Source organism: Heloderma suspectum, chromosome 3 (assembly GCF_057233095.1).
Source record: "Heloderma suspectum isolate Gila_16-S chromosome 3, 16-S_ref, whole genome shotgun sequence".
NCBI classification, from domain to species: domain Eukaryota; kingdom Metazoa; phylum Chordata; class Lepidosauria; order Squamata; family Helodermatidae; genus Heloderma; species Heloderma suspectum.
The window spans coordinates 210,927,615-210,954,824 of NC_139460.1; the positions used below are offsets into that span (position 1 = coordinate 210,927,615).

Consider the following 27,210-nt stretch of genomic DNA (forward strand, 5'->3'; position numbering starts at 1 on the left):
TGTGGAAGAGTCCTATGTAGGTACAGCTGTCTGTGTGGCTAGCAGGCATATAAGCAGCGAAGCTAGCATAGGGGTGCAGAACCTCTTTCAGCCCGAGGGCCGAATTCCATTTCAGAGAAGCTCTTGGGGGCTGCATTCCAGTGGTGGGTGGGGCCTAAGGCAAAAGGGGCAGTGCTAAACATATCAGCATATTTTAGCATAAAGCTCTTACTGCCAGTAACTAAGCCTTAACAGAGGCATGTCACTCTTTTAGCATAAGGAGAAACTGCATAAAAGTTAGAAAACCATGAAATGAGCAGTCTTTGGGGAAGAGGGCAGGGCCAAGGGAAGGAGGCCTTCTGGGGAACCTCAGAGGGCCAGATTGGGCCCTCAGACCTGAGAATCTGTAGCCCTGGGCTAGTAGATGCAATCTCACTCTCCCTCACACTGTTCTCTGAATGTGTGGGAGGTTTGTCTGAAGTGTCTTGAAGTGTATTTCCAAAATGGAAATCACTGTGAGAGGAGGAACTTGTTTTGATATGAAAAAGGTGAGAAGGCATCGAAAAATGGAGATGGGGCAGGGGAAAACCAGTTTAAAAGCATATTCAGTAGGTTGGACTTCCATCCACATGAATTTTATTTAGTTACTTCTATTCAAAGAAAGCTGAACTCAAAGATAACTGCTTTTGTTTTGTATTGTTAGCTGGTTTGTGTTGTTTTTCCCAAGGAAGGGAGGCTATCCAGTAGATTGTAGATGCATAATGTGATTCCAATTTTCATCTCCTCAGTGGAGCGGCTGTCACTATGCATCTCAATAAAGTTGCGTTTAAAAAATAAATTTGATGCATCTATTTGGCAATGTTTCAGAATAGATTTTGCCAGATTCATCCCTTGTTCTCTCAGAAGAGTTTACTTGTGATTAGGAATTTTTTAAAATCCCATCTTCGTTCCATGGAAATTTATTCAGGTTAATACTTCAACAGATCATATTTCTATTGACACTGCAAATTGTTACTTACAGTATTATGCTATGCTACTTCCTACTATTATCTTTTTACCCAAACAATGAGTCATTTCTTCAGAACCGAGTATTATGTCCTATTCTGTTTTCTTCTGAATTACCAAATAGCATCTATGGGGATTACATATCCTGCATTAGCCACATTTCAGATAAGTTAAATTTAAGCCTCAGCCCAAATGATATTTGTATTTATTTTTGCTACTGTAAAAGAAAAAAATCACTTCTAGTTTTTTTGGTCCGCTTTTGACAGCTGCCTCAAAATTTCATCTATTTTTGGTCCAAGTCCTGAACACTAACCACAGCTCAGTCCAAAGCTGTGCAAAAGCTATGAAAGGTGGGTTTTTAAGGTTCCAGGGAACTGTGTGGTCCCCAAACTAGCTGGCAGGGCATATTTCAGGGAAGCTTCAGAGCCAGGGGAGCAAAGAGCTTATATGGCCTAACTCTGGAAAGCTCCCCAAATGGGCAGAACAAAAGCCAAGGCAGACTTTCTTCACATATTCCTGGTGTCCTCCAGATATTTTGGACTAGAACCCCCAGCATTCCTGACAATTGGCCATGTTGGCTGAGGTTGATGGGCACTGCAGTCCAAATCATCTGCGGGGCACCATTTTGGAGAAGGCTACTGTAAACCATCTACCCAACCCATGTTACTGTAGACAGGGTTGGTTGTGGGTGGGACAAAGGCAGGGCTGTTACCAGCCTTAGGTAGGGCTGGTCTTGTTGTGTTTCAGGGGTCTGCCCTATTTTGGGAGGGATCTCTGTAATGAAACAAAGGGAGTACGGTAAGAGGCAGTACAAAATGATTCAAGCAGTTTTGGGGGTGGAGGAGAAGCTGTTTAAAATTGTGGCTGGTGGAGGGGATCATACCTTTTGTGTTTGTTTTCCATTGTTAAAAAAAAAGAACTTTTAAACGTCTCTGGCTTGGCAGCAGGTTTGACAGCATAGCAACAGAAGTGGAACTCTGGCTGCTACTTCCATTTTCTTTTTTTCCAAAAATCATTCTGAGAAGGAAAGAGAATGGCAATGACAGCTAGAGCTGTGCTGCTGCTGTTGCTGCTGAATGCCACTGAACACATGGGAAAAGCCAGAACTTTAAAAATAGGGGATAAAAACTAAGAGAAAATAAGAAGAAAAGGTAAGAAGCCCCCATTGTCACTGTAGGTCCCATCTACCCCACCCAAAATCATTTTAGGAGTCAAATTGCAACCCCCAAAATAGCACCACCACCACCACCTATTTTACAAAGAGTATCTTATATAAGAATACGGTAGTGTAAGTCTTATTACTAGAGATCCACCAGACCAATTTTGCTCATTTTTGTTTTAAACTGAAGTTTGAGCAGTGTAGACAGGCAGAAAATTTTGAAACATCGAAAAAAGTTCAAACCTCGAGGTTTGGGCAGTCAGGAAGTGAGAGGGATGAGGCAAAGGGGAGATTAATGCATATGCCCCACACTATGCTTGTAATGTAACATGTGACATTGTGTGTATGCATGTGTAATAATGGTTACTCCTGTGAGCTCTTAAGAGTGCTGGGTCAATGAAAGGACAGGCACAGAATGTTGAGAAAGGGGCTGAAGAAAAGTCAATTGGTGACAGAGAAGCAGAGGAGAAAGAGCTGAAAGGGCTGAAGAAAAGTTGGTAATACTTAGAGTAGGAGGAAGAGAAGCTGAGGAGAAGGAGCTGAAAGGACACCAGAGGGAGAAGAGAGAGAAAAATCTTACATCACGTGTCTTCGACCTCAAACTTCAAGAAATGATAAACGATCTTTTTAAAAAGAACATCTTTTTTTAATTTGTTTTCACCGTTGCTGGTTTATTTGTAGTGCATTAATTTTAAAAGTGTAAAGTTCTTCCAGTCACAAGGGAAATGGGCAAACATATTTTTATCCAATCATTCTCAGACTACTAGCCCCTGTGGTTACACAGAATTTACACTAATATATCAAAAAAAAGTTTGCAAGCTTGGTCAGACAAGCTCAGGGATTACAAAGCAATTTTTCTCCCACTGCCTAGCCACTGTCCCAGCTTCAACTGCCTACGGTTCCTTCCTTTGACCAGCAGCCCTGGAGGTGCAAGAAGCAGTTCCCCTGCAAGACTCCCAGTTTGTAGCCCCCCCGCCGCCAATCCATTTGCAGGTGGTGAATGTCATGGCTACTTTTGGCAGGCAAAAGTGTGCAAATGTTTCAAGAAGGTTTACTATTTGGTGTAGCAGTGTTGTTGTTTTCAACACACTCTGTTTCCCCCATTTCAAAACTTTTTCACACTTCTTTTTGCCACGGCTGCAAGCCCCTCTTTGTGGTTCCCTTCCAATGGCTGCTATGTTCTCCCCAACAACATCCTTTAGAATGATGCCAAATCATGACATACAGTCATTCCAAGGGGGCTCCTGGGAGGGAAATGGCTGCCACCAGTGGAAGAGCTCTGCTGAGAGGAACTTTGTTACCATGGGCACTTGACACCTCCACAAACACAAGCTGGAAGAAGGTTTTAAAGTATTTTTAAAAAAAAGAAAAAAAAATCAGCTATGGCAAATAGTATTCCCTCCCAACGTTCCCAAACTTCCCTCCAAAAACCTCCACTCCAAAGGTTACACACACACACACACACACACACACACACGCACACACAGTTTTTGCTCCATACCCTCTGAGCCAAAACTTCACATAGTTGAACTTTTTTGCTCAGCGCTGGTTTGTAGTGCAAGCCTCTTAAATCTGTACTAAGTCCACTTTCTGTTTTTGATATTCTATTGTTGTTCGTTTGGTGTTTCAAAGCAACAACAACAAAATATAACCTCAATTGAGATTCATAAGGACAACTACAGAATGGTGGAATCATTGAGCCCAGTCACAAAGCAGATCAATGTCTACATTATTAAAATTAGATGCAGGTATTTTCAGCTTCTGACATTCTGCCCAATCCTCGAATTGCTGGCACAAAGAACACCTGATTAAAGCTGTTGTTGTTTGCAGACATCAGTTGTTCGAAGGAAAGACAAACATTAGGTGGGACAAACATTTGAGTAGGGATGTCAGAGAATTCCGCCACGGATCTCGGTGAGGCCGAATGCCAGTGCATTCGGCCCCCCGAACTCCGTGGCGGAATGGCCTGCCGCCGCCCCGCCCCCCCCCCCGCGGATCGCCCCCGGGACGAGACTTACCTGGGGCAGATGTTCCAGGTGGCGGCGGCTCTGGCGGCAGCTGCGGCAGCAGTGGCTGCAGCGGCTGGTCTTCCGACCGGCTGCCACCGCCGCCACCATTTGCAGTCTTGTTGTTTTGTTTTGTTTTTACAAGACATGATAGGCTACGTAAAGATTTACATAGCCTATCATGGCTGGGTAAAAAAACAACAACACACATATGCAAATGGCGGCGGCTACGGCCGCTGCCATTTGTGTTCCTTATTTTTGGCCATCTTAGTCTACGTAAATATTTACGTAGACTATGACGGCGAAAATAAAGGGGAATGCAAATAGCATAGCGGGCACTATTTGCATCCCTTTTTGATTCGCCGTTTTAGCCTACGTAAATATTTACGTAGACTAAGATGGCAAAAAATAAGGAATGCAAATGGCGGTGGCCATAGCTGCCGCCATTTGCGTACGCAGTTTTGTTTTGTTTTTACCCAGAGCCCTCCACGGCTGGAAATCCGGCTGTGGACGGCTCTGGCCTGGGCCTGGCCGGCTGCTCCACAGAGCTGCCACGGAGCACAGCCGGCCGTGGAGGATTCCGGGGGGGAGGAACAGATCGCCTCCCCCCCCGTTGAGGATTCCGGGGGGGAGGAACGGAATGCCTCCCCCCACCACCATCAACATAATCCGCGGAAAGGTAAGTGACTTTCGTACATCCCTACATTTGAGAGCATATAAGGCTGAGATCATAGAGGAACTTACTGGGAAGGAATTTCCTTTAAATTTAGAAGGATTACTTCCAAATAAATCTGATTAGGATTGAGTTAAATGATTTCACAATTCTTTGGTTTCAACTGAAAAGTAATACCTAGAATTATTATTTGAAGAATTGGTAGGGGAGTCATTTTGCTTCCAAATTTCCAACACCAGAACATCAAAACCAGGAACTAGGGATGGCGCAGGCACCTGATTCTGTCTGGGAACCTGGCAGAACCACCCCTGAGCTGTGCTCACCAAGCCCCTGCCCTTGCTCACCCCCTGACCATGTTTGGCGAGCAGCCCACACCCACCCCGGCGCCCTCGTCGAGCTCTGTGGTCATCATTTTTTGAAAAATAAAATGGCAATCACAAAAATGTGCATATTTGCATATGCACGGAAATACCACTGGAGTGAGTGCGAGGCCACCGGGGTGAGTGTGGTCCACTTGCTGAGTGCAGGAAGGGCTCAAGCATGGTCCGGGGACCGGCAAATGGGGGCAGGGGCTGGGTGGGCACCCAGAGAACCTGGACCGGGATGGATTCGCACATCACTACCAGGAAAATGTCTCACTACAGGTTCGATTTTGGTTTCTGAAAATGCGGGCAGCAAAATTCCTTCCAGATAGACGATTATAGGTAATCTCCAAAATATCTGTTTTGAAGCTCAAGAGATCAAAAAAATTCAAACACAAACCAAATAACTCCAATCAAATTCCCTCCTTCCCTAAGGGCACAATCATATGGCTGCTAAACAGCGTTTAGATGGCCATAGAATTTATCATTTTCTGGGAACCGAGCTCGGAGCCAGTACTCTGAAGTCGGTTCACAGAAAACTGACTCCACCTCCCCTTCCCCAGCTGCCTCATAGGTTGTGTGGTTCATCCCCGGCTCCATGCTTGGAAAAGCAGTGCAGAGCAGAGGGAAAGGGGGCGTTCCTGGGGGAGGGGAGGGGATGGTGGAAGCACCATTATGACACTTTCTATGCGCCACCTGGCCTCCCCCCACCCCTTGCTCTGAAGTGACCTGGCTAGACAACCGAAGTTGGCTGTCTAGCTGCAAATACCAGGTGAACAGACCATGGAGGAGAAGATCCCCTCTGCGCTCCGTCCGCCCCGCATTGGATAGTTGGTTGACTCTGAGTTTGGAGGCGGCTGATTATCCCCATAGGATTGCGCCCTAATTGTTTCAACATTTGTCTGTTGCTTCACATATTGCTATTTGAAACAGTTTCAGAGAGCAGGGATGGAAATCAAATTTTCAGAAGAAGAGGATGTTGCTGAATGGGCCAGAAGGTGGTAGGCAAAAAGAGGAAAATACAACTGTTAACGGACTGCTACTCATCTTATTGCAGTCTCTGATGTAATCCACCAGGAATCTCTCCAATTTGTGTTTGTTAATGCTTTAAGCACCCACACAGCCATCCACGGAAAGGGCTTACACCTCTGTGGTGAAGAACGTGCTTTGCACTAATGGAGAAGATCCCCCAGCCCCATTATCAGCATGTCCACTTAAAAATCATGCTCAAGACCAAATGAGATAGGACATTGGGAGATTCATGATTAGAATCACATATGGTTTTTATTTCACTAATTAGCAGCCCCATAGGGCAACTTTGAAGATCTATGACATGTCACTCTGGGAGAAGGCATTAAACCCCTTTCCCCACTTACTCTTTCCCAGATGCAAATCTCTCTCACACATGCATGTACACATGCACACAGCTGCCACTAGCTCTTGTAAGGGTGGAGAGACAGAAACGTCAACTGTACTTAATTTAGCCCCTTGACCCATGAAGCTAATACCAGGTTGAGGGGAGTTAAGGAAAGGTCAAGGGAGGAAAGGGTTGAACACCCTCTTCCCCAATCTTGGAAGCAGCCCTATCGAGCTGCTAACCAAACAACAAGCACGATAAATACAAATCATCCTGCAAGTCACGGCTTGTTTGGCACTCGTGTAGAAGGACTGGGGAAGACCTCTGCTTGCATCCTTCAAAAGCCACTGCGAGGCATGATCGGGCAATAGTGGGCTAGATGGACCAACGGTCTGACCCTGTGTAAGGCAGCTTAGCAGCTGGAAAACTCCTCACTATGAAAGTGGAAATGAATTGAGTAACTGCTGCAGCGGCCATTATTAAAGCCGCCATTTTTCGTAACAGTAAAATAAATCATTCTAAGTATATTTCATATTTTTCTCTGAAATTTAACATTTCTTTTGGGATTTAATATCATTTTGAATTTCAAAACCCTGCCAATCAGTGACTGCAAAAATAATCCTTCTAATTTGCTTCTCCAGTGCCATAAAGCCAGTGATTGTATGCTTTGATTTCCATGTAGCAATGGACGTGGAAAATACAACATTTAACGAAGTCAATTTCTTTAAAAGCCTTGTCAGACTAATTATGTCCAATCAGGGTGCAAAAATACATTTTGTCGGGAAAAGAAAAGAGAAATTCAATTAAATGTTAATCCTCATTCAACACTCCGAATGCTTACTCAAAATCATTAATGAGGTGGTAAATAAAATGGTCCTAATATGTAGTCCCTCATTTGGGGAATGGGAAAACACACTTTCCAAAACAGCTTAGAGACCAATCCTATGACCCCTAGACAGTGTCTAGGATCACCTCCTAGAGGTGATCTAGGAGGTGGATCACCTCCTCTGCACACGTAGAGCTACAAGGAGAGAGGAGGAGACCCCCACCCCACCATTATCGAAAGTTTCTGTTATGAATTGTGGCCTCGTAAGAGAAGTTGGAGAGAGAGAGAAAAGGGCATGCTGGTGAGTGGGGAGGGGTCATGATACACAATATTCTATGGGCTCTCCCCTCCCCACCCACTGAAAGGTGAGTCACCTAGATAGGCTCAGAGGCCCGTCGAGCTGCTTTTTGCATTTTAAATGGAGGAACGAAGGTGAAATCAGCAGGGCGTGGGGGGATAGGTAGAGGGCTCCAATCTCAGAGCCCTCTGTCTACTGACAGCACAGCCCGTAGGATTGTGTCCAGAAGCGAAATATGCTAATGAACACATGGCTGCCCAGTGTTAACTTTCCCATCCTCACACTGTGACATCATCCTGCAATTATGGGAATATGTGGTTTGATGACATCATATTGTGGAGTTTCTCTGCTCCACTTATTGGCTGCCACTGTGGCAGGGTAGGGCAGAGAGAACACATGACACAGTGACATCATGGGTGTGTTCATTTTTAATTAAACTCTGGGGGAAAGCTGACAGGAGCTGGGAAAGATCCAGTTTGGGTCAAATCATTCCTAGGGGATGAAAATGAGAATGCTTTTGATTGCTCAGATGTAAAAGGGGAGGAAGTAGACCATGAGCATGGAACATGGAGCATGAGGTGAAACATGACAGCCAATCAAAGAGGCCTAAATCCCACTGCAAAAGATGCACATGCCAGAGGCATCTGGGGAGGGGCACTGTGTATAGGTGTTTCTATGCGCATGCCAGAAGCCTCCAAGCCAAAATGGGAGAGTTGGAGTGCTTGGTTTTAAAGGAGAACCTGGATATAGTGGGCATTACTGAAACCTGGTGGAAATGCCCTCACCCCGGCGCCAGCTTGTCTGGCCGAAAGGGGGGGGCATTGCAGGCGGGTGGGGTGACAAAACGTAGGGGCCTCTGATTGGTGCACCCCAGTGGCACCACCATGCAAGGAGGGGCAGGCTGTGTGGCCTTAAACTCAGCCCCCTTCCCAATCTCTGGCTCGACGCAGCTTGAGAGAACTACAGCTCTGCCGAGAAACAACGAAGGACACCTGCCTGCTGGAAACCATCGTCGTCGTCGTTCCAGCCACTTGAACTTCTCCTTCTCCTCGGTTCCTCCTTCGTGGTCCCGAGGGCTCAGCGTGCCTGCTGCGGCTCCGGCTTTGCCGGCAGCCACGGCAGAGGTGCACGTGCTCAGACACCGCCGCCTTCACAGCCGGCACTTGGTCGCGCCGGCAGGAGTGGAGGCGGCTGCGCCAGCGCCACTCACCCCGGGGAGGGGGTGGTTGCCCGCTCCTTGTGCGCGGCCCCGCCTGGCCGAGGCTCCTCTGAGCGCCCGCCCTCCCTTCATTGTCCCCCCTCGGGCGGTTGCCACGTGCCTGCGCCACCACGGCTCCGGTGTTGCCGGCGCTCGCGGCGGGGGCGCATTTGTGGGGGTGCCGCCCCCGCGGCCAGCGCTTTTCACCCGACGGGGGCGCCGTTGGCTGGGACGGCGCAGGCCCAGGTGCGCCACCTCCGGTACGCTGCCCTGCTGTGGCGCCCGCGCTTCCTGCGGCCGGGCGCCCACCCCCCCCACTCACCTCCCCCTGCGGATTGCCGCGCATCTACACTGCCGCGGCCCCTGGGCTCCCGGAGCTCGCGGCGGGGGCGCATGTGCATGGGCAATGTGGCACTCTTTGGCTTGAGGGAGCAATGATCTGACCCAGTATAAGGCAGTTTCCAACGTTCAGCCAAAAAACCCCAAAAAAACGCTTTTGTTCTCGCTGGCAGTTGCGCGGGCCTGGGTGTCAGCTCTTGCTGCCTCCCGCGAGCATGGGGAGCTTACGGCGGCAGCACGTGCATCCCCCCCTCAAAAATACACAAACTCGAAAATACACAAAACAAACAAAACAACATAACCACCTGGGGACGCCCGCGCTCAGGAGCGGCTCCCGTGGCCGCAGGCCCTTGCTGCGCCTCTTTGGCGCTGGGATTAAAGCAGACAGCAACTGCGCCCCCCCTTCAAAGCCACTGTTATAGTGGCTAGAGTGTTGGACTGGGACTTGTGAGTCCCAGGTTCTAGACTCCTTTCCAGGGGCATCATTTAAGGATGAGCCCCTGCTGGCATGCAGAACGTCCCAGGTCCAGTCCCGGAATTTCCAAATAGGGCTAGAAAAACTCTGTCTGAACCCCTGCAGGGCCATTGAGTCAGCCACAGATTCTCCCCCCTACCCTATAATTTAATAAAGTTAATGGCTAAACACATGGTGTCTTAACCGTGAATACATAGACACATACAGAGAGAGGGTCTACGTTTTTGAGCTCACCTCTCTAGCCGCTGCCAGACACTGAAGGTGTCCCCCCCGTCTGGCAGTAATGGCGGCACAGTTGCCTGTTGCCCGGGGTGCCCAGTGACTAGTCCACTGGAACCTCCTGCTATGTGCCTTGACCCTTGCCGCATTTACTTCTTGGGGTGGTGGTTGATGTGTTGGACTGGTCCGGACACACGGGCCCTTGTGTCTTCTTGCCAATGTCATACCAAGCTTACCTCACTTTCTACATCATGCCCCCCCAAGAAGGGCCAAGGTTGAAAGATCGAGAAGGGTAGGGCCCCGGAAGAGTAAGGCCCTGCCTCCCATCCCCAACAGTCTGCTACCAAGACCCGATTCTGAGTTTTATGATGAAACAGACCCGGTTTGGGTGGCAATTCTTGCTCAGCATTCTTCAGGGATCCTGTCGGTCCAGCCTAAGTGAACGCGACAGCAGACCCAACGCTCGCTACTTATTTCTATTTCAGCTAGTCTCTGGGTTCAGTGCACCCGTACGCCATTGAGGTCTCCATCTCGTCTTCGCAGGTTCACCATGGCAGCATTCCACCACTGTAGGCAGTCCACCTTCCTGCGGCATCTCCGTCAGCAGCGATCCAAGCAACATCCTCCTCCTTGGGGTTTCGCCCAGGCCAGGCGACACACCACAGCTGGAGGCGATCCGCCCTCATGGGGCATCTCCATCAGGAGCACTACAAGTGGCATCGCCTCCCTTGCTCCCGGGGACCCAGACACGACTGCCCTGGATATGGGTGAGATGACGGCACCTCACCCCAGTTGTCCAGTCAGGTGACCTTCAGGGCCGTGGTGTTGCAGCCTTAGGTTACCTCCCTGGGGCGGCTGTCCCTCCCAATGTCATCTCCCTATATGATGCCCGGGCCGCTTGTAGCTCCGCCAGTCACACCCCAGTAACCCCAGCCACTTAATGCAGCATCTTACCGGGTTTTGCTGGATTAATTTAGGATCCCTCGCCTGCCCCCGCCCGTTCAAGCATCCACGTAAGGGGCATATCAGATCCCTATGCTAATCTGGTGAGTTGTATTGTCACCAGGGCTACTCCTTCTCGTAATGTTGTTCACCTGAGGTGTCTGTATGGCTTGTTGAGGCCTCTCGCAGGAGGGCCGCCACTGCCCTGCTCTGCGTAAGGACCTGTTGGACCAGGACCTTTCGCTCCAATTGTTGACTCCTTCCCGGTTGGGATTGGCATCAGGTCTGGCAGTGGCCACATTCACCAGGTGGTCTCATGCACTGGCCCTCGGCCTATGGCGGGTCCGCTGCTTCAGCACTGCTATCTGTGCAGGGAATAAAGCCCCAAGGGCACATACTCCCAGGACACTTGCAGTTTCCGTCGTGAGTGCTCCCTTGTAGCAGTCAGCACTCACGCACCTCTTGTCCAATGCCTGGGGATGAGGAGGTCCCCCTTGGAAAAGCCAAGGCAGTAGGAAGCTCTGGATGGCCCATGCCTAGTTAGGTTGGCGCCGTTACTCCGGCTTTAAGACACTACCCCAACTGGGGGAACGCGTCTTAACTTGGAACTCGGTTTATGCTAGGTCCTAAGGCAGTACTGGCAGAAGGGTTTTAGCCCCCCCCCCTTTTTTCTCCTCACCCCGTTAGCTACTCTAGGGATCTCCCTTCTCGAAATGGTACCCAGGAAATCCTCTAGGGAGTTATCCTGATTCGTAACCTCTTTTCCCTGAGGGCCAGTCAGTTAATCACAAGATCCCTGATCATCTCTGCTCAACGCAACACACCTCTTCATGAGGCAGCTGTCTGGGTCTGGGATCCTGTCCACGGGTCCCTGAGGGGCATGTGCTACATGGAGTCCAAAGACGGTGGTCAATGTTCTGACCTATTGCAAGTATTGCTCCCCTTTCATGTTTCTTCGGTGCCCCTTAGCTCACAAAGGCTGAGGGCCTGTCTCCCACAGCGACATTCGGTGAAGCCTATCCGATACCCTTAGGTGTTATTCTCACTTCCCTCAGGACAACTTTGAGGTCTTTTAGGCACAGCTCCAAGCAGTTATACATCAGGCATGGCTTCAACTTAGTAGGGCTTTAATGGCACCTCCTTCCGGAAGCGTGAGCCTCTCCTCAAAACTGGACTGCGGACTCACATGGTTCCGCCGCTACCCCATGGGGTTTCAGATTCTTAGGGCAGGTCCAATCGTGCTGTGGGTAGTGGCCTGTAGAGTGGAGACTGCTGCCCCCACCAAGTACATTGTGGGATGACCTTATAGCCAAGTCAGTAACACACACACCCCTTCGGTATGACAACATGACCACGTTATTAATTCTCCGTCTTCCTGAAATTGGAGGGTCATGTCATGTGTCAGTGTGTTCACACTCCAGAGTCAGTGTTACAACATCTGGTTCTGGCTCCACCTTGTGCTGGGTTAGGCAAACCCAACTGTCGATGCCTTGTCATGTAATTAGGTCAACATCTTCCAGGCCTCAGCCCTGTGGATGCTCCATTCCCAGATCCCATCCTTGCAGTACTATGGGAGACCGGGATACTGAAGCCAGGCATGCCAGCCTGCATTCCATGGCTCTCCGTACAGGAGCCGCCTGCGACAGAGCAGATGGGGTGTGCCGCACATTAGGCAAAGCCTCAGTGATAGGATTCATGGCCATTATCTATAGATCATTGGCCACAATTTCACGTCTCCTTAAGGAACAACAGAATATTTGGAACCATAAGTCGCAAGCTGGCCATTTAGCCTTCGGCCCACAAAGGTGGGTTTCACTGACTCCATGTCAGATTTTAGGTTTCGGCGTGCAAGATAGTGTTGGGCACAGATGTTGCCTGCATTAGTAAATTAATCACCCTCTCTCTCCGGATACCCCTTTCGGGCTCCAGGGGTAATGGCCCTCCATTTGAGCTTTCCAATAAGACTTTCCCTGTTCCACGTAGCAGCCTTAACAGAATGCGGGGTTGGTCTGGGCTCACAAGGCCGAGTCGTCCCGGAGGGCCTTGATTTGCTTCAAGGTACAGGTCTGGCCCAATGTAACCCATTTACTGATTTGGTGATCAAACTGATCGGTATGGCAAGGGCACGGCAATGGCCCACGGCCAAAAGCAAGTCAACGGATTAGGCTCTAGTGGCACCTTACGGGTTTTATGGAATGCCACAGGTCTGAGGAGGGGTCTCCGTTTTTATCAATTCAACCGTTTACTGTTGACTTAAGGGCAATTGTGCAGTTTCTGCAGTAGCTTTACCCCGCTACGCCTAGGTAATTTGCAGTTCAGAACCCATTGTTGTTACATGGAAGCAGTCTCCATGGCAGCCTCTGGAGATTTCTCTCTCAGGCATGTTACGACATTTTAAATGGGGCTTCTCAGTGTTTCGGCCTGCATTCGCGAGTTGTCCGCTTCTTCCTGACACAATTTTCGCTTTGCTTGCCCTAATGTGCTTATTCCTTAGACCAGCAAACTCATCGTACGCCGGTATGGGTGCTCCTACATGGGCACGTTATGATGTCTGGAGCTGCATGAAGGGCGTGTATGTCGTCTTCAGACTTCAGCTTCTGTCACCCTGTCACTTTAAGATCCAGTGGCTCCATAGACGTGGCATACGGTGGGAGTCCCCTCCTCATTCTGTCCCACCAAAGTTTGTCAGTCTTCCTCCGCAGGTACAGGTGCTGCACATTGGAGGGAAGGACTTCGGCTGTAAGCCAGGCGAGGACCTGATGGAACAGGCCTCGGTTGAGATGCAGGTGGTCCAGCATACCTGGCCAGAAGTAGCCTATTGCAACCTCACTGCTCCCATGGATCAATGGGAAGGAATGGAATGACGTTGCCAGTGGCAGGGCACGTCTGAAAGTGCACAGAGAATTAGCTTATGGTCATGAGAATGTAGGTGTTGGATTCACCACCCACCAGGGAATTCTGTGGACATGGAGGGAGTGTTACAGGTGGAACAGTGTCCGCCTGTCTCATTTAGTGAATAACATATGTCTGTCTGATCTACAAAGGGGCCTGTGGGAAGTTCTTCTGCGCAGGTGGGGGGAGTTTCACAAGCTCTAGGCTTGTGACTCCTGTGGTGGCTAGGACAGGCAAAAACAGGAAAGTAGGGATGGTGTGCATACAGAGGCACCTTATGGTGACAGGTGACGCCTGAGGGCCCCCCGAACGGGTTGTGCGGCTCGGCGGGGGGATAAGGGTTGCCTGGGAGACCAACCCTACTCACTCACCCAGGTGTTGTACGGCACCGGGTCGGGGGTGACACCGGAAGGTCTACCTCCCCCAGAAGGGGAAGTCCGGAGGGATGGCGAGATCACCGCCACCCCTCAGGCTGGGTATGTTTTCACCCAAGAAGTGCCAGCTAGCCGCTGACACAGTTAGATGCCCGTCCTAGTTACTCCTTTGCAAGTATTTAATAAATGTGGCCCAATTTTCAACCCAAGCTTGTTGTCTGCGTCTTCTTTAACCCATCTCCGCTCGCAATGGAGAGAACCAGTGGGATATGGTCATCTCTGGATATAAGCTCTACAGGAAGGACAGGGAAGGGGGTACTGGGGGAGGTGTTGCTCTGTATGTCAAAGAGGCCATAGTGTCAAGCAGACTAGAACACCTAAAAGTGGTAGACTCTTCCACAGAAGCACTGTGGGCGACAATACCAGGCTCTGAAACTAATCTAGTGTTAGGAATGTGCTATCATCCCCCAGACCAGAGGAAGTGGTGTAATAATGGGTGACTTCAAGTACCCCCATATTGACTGGATAAATGCATGTTCCATTCATGACAAACAGGTTAGATTTATTGATGCCCTAAATGACTGTGCCCTAGAACAGTTGGTCATGGAACTGACCAGAGGAGCGGTGACCCTGGATTTAATCCTAAGTGGTGTCACCCAAGACCTAGTATAAATGTTGAACCAACTGGAAACAGTGACCACAATGCTATCAGATTTAGTATACTGTATATTTAAGTGGAAAATTGCCCAGGAAATCCAATACAGTCACATTTGACGTCAAAAAAAGGAAACTAAAATGAGGGAACTGTTGAAAAGGAAATTGAAAGGGGGATTTAAGAGGGTCAGAGCCCTTCAAAATACTTCGAGGTTATTCAAAACCACAATAACAGAAGCTCAGCTAAAATGTATACCACGGGTTAGGAAAGGTAGCACCAAGTCCAAGAGGTCACCACCGGCATGGAATGAGCAGTGCCAAGGAAGCTATTAGAGAAAAGAAGGCTCCCTTCAGAAAATGAAAGTCTTGCCCAAATGAGGAAAACAAAAGGGAGCACAAGCTTACACAAAGGTGAAGCAGGCAGACAATAAAAGCTCCAAACAAGCATTTTGAAGAGCATATCGCTAACTAGGGATGGCAGAGAATTCCGCCACGGACTCCAGTGAGGCCAGATTCTAAAGAAGTCCCCCCAGAGTCCATGGAGGAACGGAACAATCCCCCCGCCACCCCATGAAACCTCCCTGGGACGGAACCTACCTTTTGTCAACCGTCCACGGGTGCAAATGACGGCCCCGGTCTGCGGCCGCCATTTCCATTGCTACATTAGCCGTGATAGGCTACGTAAATATATACGTAACCTATCACAGCAACACAGGGACACAAATGGCAGCTGCTGTAGCATTTGCGGCCACAGCCCAGCAGCGGACGGAGGTCCGGCTGCAGGCAGCCCCAGTGGAGTGGAGCCGGCCGGGGAGGATTCCAGGGGGAGGGATGAATTGCCTCCCCCCACTGCGGATCCCTGGAACGGAGCCAGGTAAGTGATCTGCCCACCCCTATTGCTAATAACATCAAGGCCAACAATAAAGAATTCTTTAAATATCAGAAGCAGGAAACCAGGTAGGGAGCCAATTGGACTGTTGGATGACAGTGGATTTAAAGGACTATTAAAGGAGGATGAGGAGATTGCAGAGAAGCTGAATTAGGGATGTACGGATTCCCTACTGTCCATTCCGGTGGGGAATCTGGTGGGGGGAGGCGATCCATTCCTCCCCCGCAGAATCCTTCAGAGTAGCTCCGCACTGCAAGGATTCTGGGGGGGGGGGAGCCCGGCTTGGTGACTGCTTACCTTGCCACCTGCTGGCCAGAGCCATTCACCTCCTTCCTGCCGATCACCATTTCTTTAAAAAAAATGGCAATCGGCAGGATGTGCCCATAGACTTATATGGAAATAGAGCAATGAATCTTGCGTATAAGCCCATCTGTCCATAGGCTTATATGCAAGATTCATGGCATTTATTCATTACAAAATAAAAAAGTAAGTAAAGAAAAACAAAAACACACCCGTGATAGGCTACGTGACGATTTACGTAGCCTATCACGGCTAGATTTGCAAAGTCAGCTGTGATAGGCTATGTCAATCGTCACGTAGCCTATCACGGATGACTTTGGGAAAAAAAAAAGCGCGTACGCTAATGGCGGCCACCATAGGGAGCCGCCATTCGCGTTCCTTATTTGGTCGCTGTAGTCTACGTGAAGATTTACGTAGACTACGGCAAAAAAAAAAAAAAAGCACGTACACAAATGGTGGCTAGGGGTGGACGAAAGTCCCTTACCTATCCTCGAAGGTTGTTCGCGGTGGGGGGGAGGCGCTTCGCTGCTCCCCCCGCGAAGTTCAGGCTGGGGGGGGAGGCTTCCCACCTCGCCCCGGCCGAAATTCAGGCCGGGGGGGAGGCTTCCCGCCTCGCCCGGCCGAGAACTCGAAAGTTTTTTTTAAAAAAAAAAAACACCCCCTGATAGGCTACGTGACGATTAACGTAGCCTATCATGGCTAGATTTGCAAAGTCAGCCGTGATAGGCTACGTCAGTCGTCACGTAGCCTATCACGGGTGACTTTAAAAAAAAAAAGCGCGTACGCTAATGGCGGCCCCCATAGGGAGCCGCCATTCGCGTTCCTTATTTGGTCGCTCTAGTCTACGTAAAGATTTACGTAGACTACGGCGAAAATAAGGGCAACGCTATTTTTTTCTTTCATTGGAATGGCGGCAGCGGCAGCGGGTCAAAAGACTGGCTGCTGCTCCCGCCCCGCACGAACACCCGATGAACCGCCAGCCGGACCCACCGCCGGGAGGGACATTCGGCGAAGGTAAGTCCCATCCCGGGGGGGGTGCGGGGGGGGGATGCAGAGGATTTCTCCCCGAAACTTGTTCGGGGGGCTGAACATGTTGGCGCTCGGCCCCCCAAAGTTTCGGGAGAAATTCTCCACCATCCCTAATGGCGGCGGCCCATGGGCGCTGCCATTTGCGTTCCTTATTTTGGCACGTCTAGTCTACGTAAACATTTACGTAGACTACGGCGAAAATAAGGGCACGCTATTTGCATTGCCCTTATTTTCGCCGTAGTCTACATAAATCTTTATGTAGACTAGACGTGCCAAAATAAGGAACGCAAATGGCGGCGCCCATGGGCCGCCGCCATTTGCGTACGCGCTTTTTTTTTTTTCCAAATTCACCCGTGATAGGCTACGTGATGATTTACGTAGCCTATCACGGCTGACTTTGGAAATCTAGCCATGATAGGCTACATAAATCGTCACATAGCCTATCATGGGGGGTTTTTTGTTTGTTTGTTTTTTACTTTTTCTTTCGCGGCTGGGGAGACGGGGTGCTTCTCCCAGGCCTGAATTTCGGCCGGGCGAGGAGGGGCACCTCCCCCCCCAGCCTGAATTTCGGCCGGGCGAGGTGGGACACCTCCCCCCCCTCACCTGAACTTCAGGGGGAGAAGCGAAGCGCCTCCCCCCCACCGCGAATCACCCCTGCGAAAAGGTAAGTGACTTTCGTACATCCCTATTTAGGACAGATACCTGTACCTGAACTGATGTTTTCAAGAAGGGAGTCTGAGGAACTGGGACAAATAGTGGTGACACAAGATGAAGTTCTCAACCTTATTGACAAGTTGAAAGTAAATAAATCATCAGGCCGAGATGGTACCATCCTAGAGTTCCTAAAGTATTCAAATATGAAATTGCTGATCTTCTAACCAAAATATGCAACATGTCCCTAAGTTAGGGATGTCAGAAAATTCTGCCACGGATCTCAGTGAAGCCGAATGCCAGTGCATTCGGCCCCCTGAAATTCGTGGCGGAACGAAGCCCCCCACCCCACCACCCCACGAAAGGCGCGCAAAACAGAGCACTTACCTGGTGCCGTTCGCGCTGCTTTGTGAATGGTGGCCACATCTGCGGCCACCATTTGCTTCCCCATTTAGGCCGTGATAGGCTACGTAAATACTTACGTAGCCTATCACGGCAAAAAAAGGGAATGCAAATGGTGGCCGCCGTAGCCACCACCATTTGCGTTCCTGGTTTTTTTTGCGGTGATAGGCTACATAAATATTTACGTAGCCTATCATGGCCAAAAACATGAACGCAAATGGCGGCCGCCGTAGCCACCGACATTTGTGTCCACAGGCTCCAGATGCCTGTGAACGCACCCGTCCGGCGGCTCCACGAAGTTGCCACGGAGCGAAGCCGCCTGGGTTAGGATTGCGGGGGGAGGTGCAGAGCGCCTTCCCCCCCCCCGAATCACCCCTGCAAAAAGGTAAGTGATTTTCGTACATCCCTCCCCTAAGATCAGCCTCTGTACCAGAGGACTGGATGATGGCCAATGTAACACCAATTTTTTAAAAGGGATCCAGAGGGGATCTGGGAAATTACAGGCCAGTTAGCTTAATGTCTCTTCTGGGTAGGGATGTACAAATCCCTTACCTTGTTCCAGGTGGGGCCGTCTACGGTGTGGGGGAGGCAATCCGTCCCTCCCCCTGGAATTCTCCCCGGCTGGCTCCGCTCCATGGCGAGTCCGCAGAGCCGCTGGCCAGGGCCACCCACAGCCGGACCTCCGTCCACTGCCGGGCTGTGGCCGCAAATGGCAGCTGCCATAGCGGCCGCCATTTGCATCCCTGTGTTAGCCATGATAGGCTATGTATATATTTACGTAGCCTATCATGGCAAAGAGCAGGGATGCAAATGGCAGCCGCTACACCATTTGTGTCCCTGCTTTAGCCGTGATAGGCTATGTATATATTTACATAGGCTATCATGAAAAGAGCAGGGACGCAAATGGCGTAGCGGATGCTATTTGCGTCCCTGCTGTTTGCCATGATAGGCTACATAAATACTTACGTAGCCTATCACGACTAAAGTAGGGAGAGAAATGAGGGCTGCAGACTGGGACAGCCATTCGCGGCTGCAGACCAGGGGCAGAGGATGGACTGGACTGCCGGCACCGAGTAAGATCCATCCTGGAGAAGTTTTGTGGGGTGGCGGGGGGGGATTGCTCTGTTCTGCCACAGACTCGAGGGGGCCGGCCTCACTGGAGTCGGTGGCTGAATTCTCTAACATCCCTAATTCTGGGTAAATTGGTTGAAAGCATTATTAAAGTTAAAATTATTAAGCATATAGTAAGCATATAGAAGGACAAGCTCTGCTGAAAAAGAATGAACATGGCTTCCTCAAAGGTAAATCTTGTCTCACTAGCCTTTTAGAGTTCTTTGAGAGTGTCAAGAAACATACAAACATGGGTGATACAGTAGACATTGTTTACGTGGACTTCCAAAAGTCTTTTGACAAAGTCCCCCACCAAAGACTCCTGAGCAAACTTAGCAGTCATGGAATAAGAAGGGAGCTCCTCCTATGGATCAGTAACTGGTTAAAGAACAGCAGAGAGTAGGAATAAATGGCAAATTCTTCCAATGGAGGGTGTAAATAGTGGGGTCCCACAGGGATTTGTATTAGGACCAATGATTTTCAATTTATTCATAAATGATCTGGACTTAGGAGTGGGCAGTGAAGTGGCCAAGTTTGTTGATGACACCAAATATTTAGGTTGGTCAAAACAAAAAGGGATCATGAGGAGCTCCAAAAGGATCTCTCCAAACTGGGAGAATGGGCATCCAAATGGCAAATGCAGTTCAATGTAAGCAAGTGTAAAGTGATGCACGTTGGGACAAAAAATCCCAACTTCAAGTATAACCTGATGGGATCTGAGCTAGCAGTGACCAAGCAAGAAAGAGATCTGAGAGCTGTGGTGGACAGCTCGATGAAAATGTCAACCCAGTGTGCAGCCACTGTAAAAAAGGCAAACTCCATGTGAGACATAATTAGGAAGGGAATTGAGAATAAAACTTGCCGATATCATACAGCTCTTATACAAATCTATGGTGTGACCACACTTAGAATACTGTTTACAATTCTGGTCACCACACCTAAAAAAAGATATTGTAGAGCTGGAAAAAAATGCAGAGGAGGGCATCTAAATGATCAAGGGGCTGGAGCATCTCCCTTATGAGAGAAGGTTACAGCAGCTGGGATTGTTTAGCTTGGAAAAAAAGGCAAGTAAGGGGAGACATGATGGAGGTGTACAAAATTATGCATGGTGGATAGGGAGACATTTTTCTCCCTCTCTCATAATACTAGAATCTGGGGTCATCCCATGAAGCTGATCAGTGTGAGATTCAGGACCGATAAAAGGAAGTACTTTTTCACACAGCACATAGTTAAACTATGGAATTCGCTACCACAAGATATAATGATGGCCATAAATCTGGATGGCTTTAAAGGGGGTTAAACAAATTCATGGAGGAGAAGGCTATCAATGTCTACCAGTCCTGATGGCTATGTGCTACCTCCAATATCAGAGGCAGTATGCTTATGTGCACCAGGTGCTGGGGAACATGGGCGGGAGGGTGCTCATGCAATTGTGTCCTGGTTGTGGGTTCCCAGTCAACAGTTGGTTATCCATTGTACAAACAGAATGCTGAACTAGATGAACCTTTGCTCTGAACCAGCATAGCTCTTCTTTTATTCTTAGATTTATTAGGGCGCAATCCTATGGCCACTAGACAGTGGCTAGACAACCATAGGATTTTTTGGTTTATGGGAACCAACCTCAAAGCCAGCGTTCTGATGTCGATTCCCAGGAAACCACCACCCTGCCCCTGCCGCCTCGTAAAAGGCACAGTTCATCACCAGCTCCGTGCTCAGAAGAGCAGTGCAAAGGGGAGCTTTCCTGGATGCGGGGAGGGACAGCAGAAGCATCATTACGACACTTCCTATGCACCATCCAGCCTCCCCCCACCCGCCACTCTGACCCACCCTGGCTAGACAGCTGAAATAGGCCATCTAGCTGCGAATACAGGGCAGCCGGAGCATGGAGGAGAAGATCCCCTCACTCTCCGCCCACCCTGCTTTGGATAGTCGGTCGCCTCTGAGTTCAGAGACAGCTGACTATCCCCATTGGATTGCACCCTGTCAATCGACCATAATACACAACCAGAACAGAAACAGCCATGTTCAAAGTTTGAATACAACTTAGTTCGCCACTATTAGAGATCAGGTGTTAATAACAATGTTAAAAAACTTAGCAACCATTAACGTTACCTAGGCATTAGAGATATCCAAACGGACAGCAAGCAAAAATCCATCAACCTGTCTCAGAAATAACTAAAAGAGGACACAGCAATTATTACCTAGCTCCTTTATAGAAACTACTGTAGAACAATACATGAGAAATAGTTTCAATCTCACCAGAGTTGCAGGGGGATAATCTTAGTTCAATTGGGATACCAAACCAGTCTTCCAAAACTGCAGAAGGTAAAACACTGAACCTTGCAAGGAAAAGGACTCTTCTATATATTAGGACTACTAAAGATCCCAAATATGAAGTACATTCACTCAAGCAAAGGATACGCAGCTCTGCAGCCAAGGTTGAGCAGTCACACTGAGATGAAGATGTCATCATGGGTTTTCATAGCTACATTATATGGAGAGAGGTTTGCCTTTTTCAGCTGCACTCCCATGTTGATTGCGAGGTTTAGTTACATTCTAAAAGTAAGAATGGGAGAACCAGGGATGTTCGAGCTCATCGAAATTCTCCAAACTTCACTTCAAGCTAGGGATACAGGAGAAATTTGAGACAGACTAGAATGAATTTGAAGTTCTAGGAATCCAGTCTGTGGAATCCGCTGTGGACTGGCCTCCTCAGGCCACAGAGAGTCCATGGACTTTCAGATCTTTTTTTTACTTTCCTGAAATGTATGCAAATTTATTTGTAGGAAAATACATATGTTCTTGCTGAGACTGGTAAATATGCACAGAGAAAAGTTGAATGGAATGGGGACAATGTGCTAAATGTTATGTACTAATGTAAATTACATAAATTGTTGCAAACCCTCTTATGGAATTATTTGCGTATTTTTCCTCATAATGGGGGGGAAAAATTGAATCCATCTGTGAACGGACACCGGAACAAATGACAGCACACAATCCACGAAGCACACACAGGATGGATTTCACAAAATCTAGACATCCCTACTTCAAGCTCAGTTTGGCTTGCTCCAATTTTCATTTGTGATCTACTTTTTGGTTTGTTCAAACTGGAAGAATGTGCATTTCCGTGCGCATGTTTAATGCGATCGCAGGGTTGGGAATGTGCCAACATTTTCAAAAAAATTCATTCCCGATCGCATTCAGGGTTGTGAACAGGGCAAGTTCAGATGATTTACAAACCAAAACAAAATTCGAGTACATCTCTAATCTAGCCTGCCTAAAATACTGATTCCATCTCCTCAAGATATCCAGTATGGGATTATGTTTCTCTGTGATGTTGATTAAAACTCTGAGATACTTACTGCATGGAGCTCGCTAAAGCATGCCATCCAACCAACATCATTTAAACATTTGTTTAAAGCTGTTTGAGGTGAAAGCCAGTCACAGCAGCTAATCTGTGAAATACACTCGGCTCCCTCCTCAGGCAAGCAGCAGACAGAAGGGCTACAACTGGATGTCACGCTAAGCCACCAGTAAATGGCTCACAGTAATAAGATGCTAAATATGTGCTCATAGGTAGCATGTGTGCCACAGAGAAATGTCAGGTTTCCTATCTAACCTCTTTGGTTGTTTTAATCTTATGGCTGGGGAGGTCTTAAGTATGATAAACGAGAATGTGCCATGCAGCGTACTGGGGAAAATTCTGTTCACCAGCACTGAGGGAAGGGTTTTTTTGCTGGTTTACAATGTAATCCAGCTAGGCCACACGAGATCCTGCAGGATGATGCGGTGTCTTATACAAGACAAGTAGGAGTCCTGTTTGCCAAGGAAAGCAAATCATCTTCCTCACTAGAAATCTGTTCAAGAGATTGATGGATACTCCAACACTCCTTTAGACCCAGCACCAAGTAATCTCCTACCACATCTCCAAAGAAGACCCTAGCATAGCACAGCTCCACCATGCAAGGGCTGGGCATGCACACAGCTGCTGCTTCACCACTCCCTAGCACTGACATTGGGGCTGGACATCCAGCCCCAGTGTAAGCCAATAAGTTACCGGGTCTATTTGCACAACACACTAACCCACACTCAGTGGTTGAGTGTGGGTTGTTGTTGAACCATGGGTTGTTTGTTGAATCATGGCTTAGCATGTTGTCTGAACCCAGGACATTTTTCTCAGGGCAGTTTGTTAACCATGCATCTTATTTTTCTCGAACAAGCCATCTTGAGAACCCATGGTTTGTTGTTTGGTTGTTCAGGGTGGTTAACAAACCACACTGCATGGTTAACAAGCCACCTTGTGGAAAATGTTCAGATAACACACTAACCCACAGTTCAGCAAACAACCCACACTCAACCACTGACTGTGGGTTAGTGTATGAACCCAGTCACTGTGATAGCACTGGTACTCTCAGCTGCTGATTTTGATTCCTATTCTTTAGGAATCAAAAGCAGACATTGCAATAATGACACAGCAAGCAACTACGCTCTTTGTTCTTTTTTTACTGTAGTATATGTGCGGGGGGGGATCCAGATCAGGACTCTAGTGTGGGATGTAGGGGGCTTTAACCCTTTCCCCCCTGCTGCAATCCTAATTTGGATTGGGGGCCCTGCACCTACACTAGTGTAAATAAAATTAACAACAGACATTGCTGCTTGCTATGTCTTTAACGTAATGTCTGCTTTGGTCCTCAGTTAACAGCCAAAATGAAGGGGGGGACCCTCAAGCAAATGCTGTGTGTTATTAAGGAATTACGCTTGAGGCATGTTTCAATTCTATAATAATGTCTCAAGGGTCCCATAAATTTCTGCTTGAATAAATAGCCAGTCATTATTTGTGGTTGCCATTGACCCCTTCCAGTGGGAAGGGAGAGATATCAGCCTACTCTTCTCCCAAATTGGGAGAGGGGAGGCATGCTTCTTTGTCTTTGCAGTGGGCTTTTGCAGAATGCAGAAGTCATCCTTTCCCTTTCCTATAGTGCAGAGAACAAAGGCCAAGGGAGGGATGGTTTCTCTATCATCTTCCTACCTTTTGCAGAAGCAGAGTAGCATAGCAACTCCATGCACATTCCCCATTTGGAGGCTATTTTGTTAATATGCAATAAAAGAGCTAGAGGAGGAGGGAAAGGAAACTAGAGTCTCCCCCCCCCACATACCCTGGGCTTTACATAGCATGGGAGGTGTGCTTCTGTCTCTCTCCTATGCACTAAATACCAACTGCACACATGAAGGGAGAAATAGACAGTAATCAATCATGAGGCAATAAGGCCTGCTCTACAAATCCAGCAGAACAGGGTTGGGATGACGTAATAGAATCTTGAGGTGATGGAAAGGATTGTACCACTTTGACTGCAGGTGGGGGATAACGTTTTTGAATGCCTCTCACATGTTAATTAACCTCCTGCAAACTAGCACAGCAGGCAGTAGACTGGGCTACCATGTTTCCCCAGTATGTGTTACCATTTTATTTGCAGTGTTTTATTTTGGGAAGCATTCAAAAATCGTATTTCCACAAGTGAGTGGTACAGATCTAGGGATGGGGGAGAATTTCTCCCCGAAACTTCGGGGGGCCGAGTCCAACGCATTCAGTCCTCCGAAGGTTGTTCGGGGAGAAATTCTCCGCCCCCCCCCGCCCCCCCCAGGATGGGACTTACCTTTCACGAATGTCCCTCCCGGCGGCGGGTCCCGGCGGCAGTTTGGCAGGTCTTCGTCAGGTGCGGGGGCGGCAGCCACCATTACAAGAAAAGTTTAAAAAAAAAAACGCCCCTGTGATAGGCTACGTAACGATTAACGTAGCCTATCATGGCTAGATTTGCAAAGTCAGCTGTGATAGGCTACATTAATCGTCACGTAGCCTATCACAGGTGACTTTAAAAAAAAAAAAAAGCGCGTACGGCTAATGGCGGCCCCCATAGGGAGCCGCCATTCACGTTCCTGATTTGGTCCCTGTAGTCTACGTAAAGATTTACGTAGACTAAGGCGAAAATAAGGGCAACGCAAATAGCGTTGCCCTTATTTTCGCCGTAGTCTACGTAAATCTTTACGTAGACTACAGGGACCAAATAAGGAACGCGAATGGCAGCTCCCTATGGGGGCCACGATTTGTGTACGCACTTTTTTTTTTTTTCAAAGTCACCCGTGATAGGCTACGTGATGATTAACGTAGCCTATCACGGCTGACTTTGCAGATCTAGCCGTAATAGGCTACGTTAATCGTTACGTAGCCTATCACAGGGGCGTGTTTTTTTTTTTTTAAGTTCGCGGCCGGGGAGACGGGGCGCTTCTCCCCGGCCTGAATTTCGGCCGGGCGAGGCGGGAAGCCTCCCCCCTGGTCTGAATTTCGGCCAGGCGAGGTGGGAAGCCTCCCCCCCCCGGCCTGAACTTCGGGGAGAGCAGCGAAGCACCTCCCCCCCACCGCAAAGCAAGCTGCAAGACCAGGTAAGTGACTTTCGTACATCCCTATACAGATCACTCTTAAGGAGCACCTCCAGCAACACCAGACAGGCCACTCAACAAGATCCGCCTCAGAAGGCCTTCTCTCTGTCCTATCAGCCAGGACAGCTAGGCTGGTGAGGACAAAGGAGAGAGCCTTCTCTGTGGTGGCTCCCACACTGTGGAACTCCCTCCCTAGGGAACTCCGCCTTGCCCCCTCTTTAATGAGCTTCCACCACACATTAAAAACATGGTTGTTCAGGCAGGCATTTGGGGTGGGTTAGGGTATTTTTAGAAATATGAATACGATGTTTTAATGTGGAATTGTATTATTTTAAACTGTATTATTGTACATCGCCCAGAGTGGCCAGGTAACTGGCCAGATGGGCAATTAAGACATTTAATAAATAAAAAAATAAAAGTAACTCTCCTCCTTTAGGATTTGAGCCCCTGGTTCTGTCACATAGGTAGCTGAGGACTCAGCCATGTGGGGAGGGAGGAACCATTGTCCTTGAGAAGCTCTTGCTTCTGCTTTCTGTTTCCCTCAGTTGAATGCATTGTTGGAACTGAATGGTGCAATGGCTGTTAACCTAAGTCACAAAAAGTTACATGTTTTGGAGTGGGGTCATTTGAGCACTGTAAAGGGCAGTCTGTAAAAATGGCTTGCCTCCCTGGAAAGATTCTAGGTTGTTTTGTTAAGCGAAAAAGAAGAGGATGGAAGAATTGAGCCCAGGAATAATAAGCCATGCAGTGCACATGTCTTATATGCATGGAGGACAAGTCCTTGAGACCCTTTCTTTAGATGAAGAGCTGGATGCCTGTGCTTTAATGGGTAAAGAAAGCAGAGAGCCAATTCCATCTTCCTCCCTACCTATACGTTTATAGAACAGTAATGTCTGGCATCTTCAGTTTCATTACATTTCAGGCTGTGAACAGCAGTGGAATTTAGATGTACTCTCTTCTTCTATTAGTTTGCAGTCCAGCCCCCTTGCCCCAGTTTTCTTTCCTAATGTAAATATTCCAAATTTTATAATATGGGAGACGGGTCCATGTGTTACATAGCACGAAAGTGCAAGTCCTTTGTTATATTAACCAATGCTATTCATTGGTATGCATTCACAACTGAACAGGCCTGTGCTGAAAGGTAACATTCATTAAAAAGCGAATAGGCTTCTTTTTCGTTGAAAACTTTTATTTCTAATTCTTACCTACAATTGCATTATCCAGGGAACAAAAAATACATGTGCATTAGTCAGTCAAACAGCCCACTGAAGGCTAACATTAAGCAATTTTGCCAAAATCCACAGGAGCAGCAGGGAGTCTGTAGCACCAGAACAAATGTTATAAAACATATTCATATAATGTTTCAAAGAAATAGCCATACATAGAGATCAATGTCTGTGCTATGTTAGGGGCCTCATGCAGCAATCGTGCTGAAAAGGCAGCATTTGATTTTTTAAAAAAACACTTTATTTGGTCATACTGTCATAGCTAGGGTCTTGCAATAGCCTTGCACTTCAACTAAACAAAATTGAATTTTTTTACATTAATGATTTATTGTGGTCATGACATGTGAGTCATAGCCGTGACATGTCCTTACGCTGGAATAAGGCCGCAGACTGGCCCAAGGCTAATTTCA

General features: G+C 48.3%; 2 protein-coding genes across 2 annotated transcripts in view; one reads left to right on the plus strand and one right to left on the minus strand.

The window, feature by feature from the left end:
* The window catches only part of CTNNA3 (catenin alpha 3), a 1,165,030-nt gene that overhangs the window by 729,934 nt on the left and 407,886 nt on the right, over positions 1-27,210 (minus strand). The gene's annotated exons all lie outside the window — the stretch shown is intronic.
* LRRTM3 (leucine rich repeat transmembrane neuronal 3) overlaps positions 1-27,210 on the plus strand; it is a 175,846-nt gene that overhangs the window by 16,953 nt on the left and 131,683 nt on the right. The gene's annotated exons all lie outside the window — the stretch shown is intronic.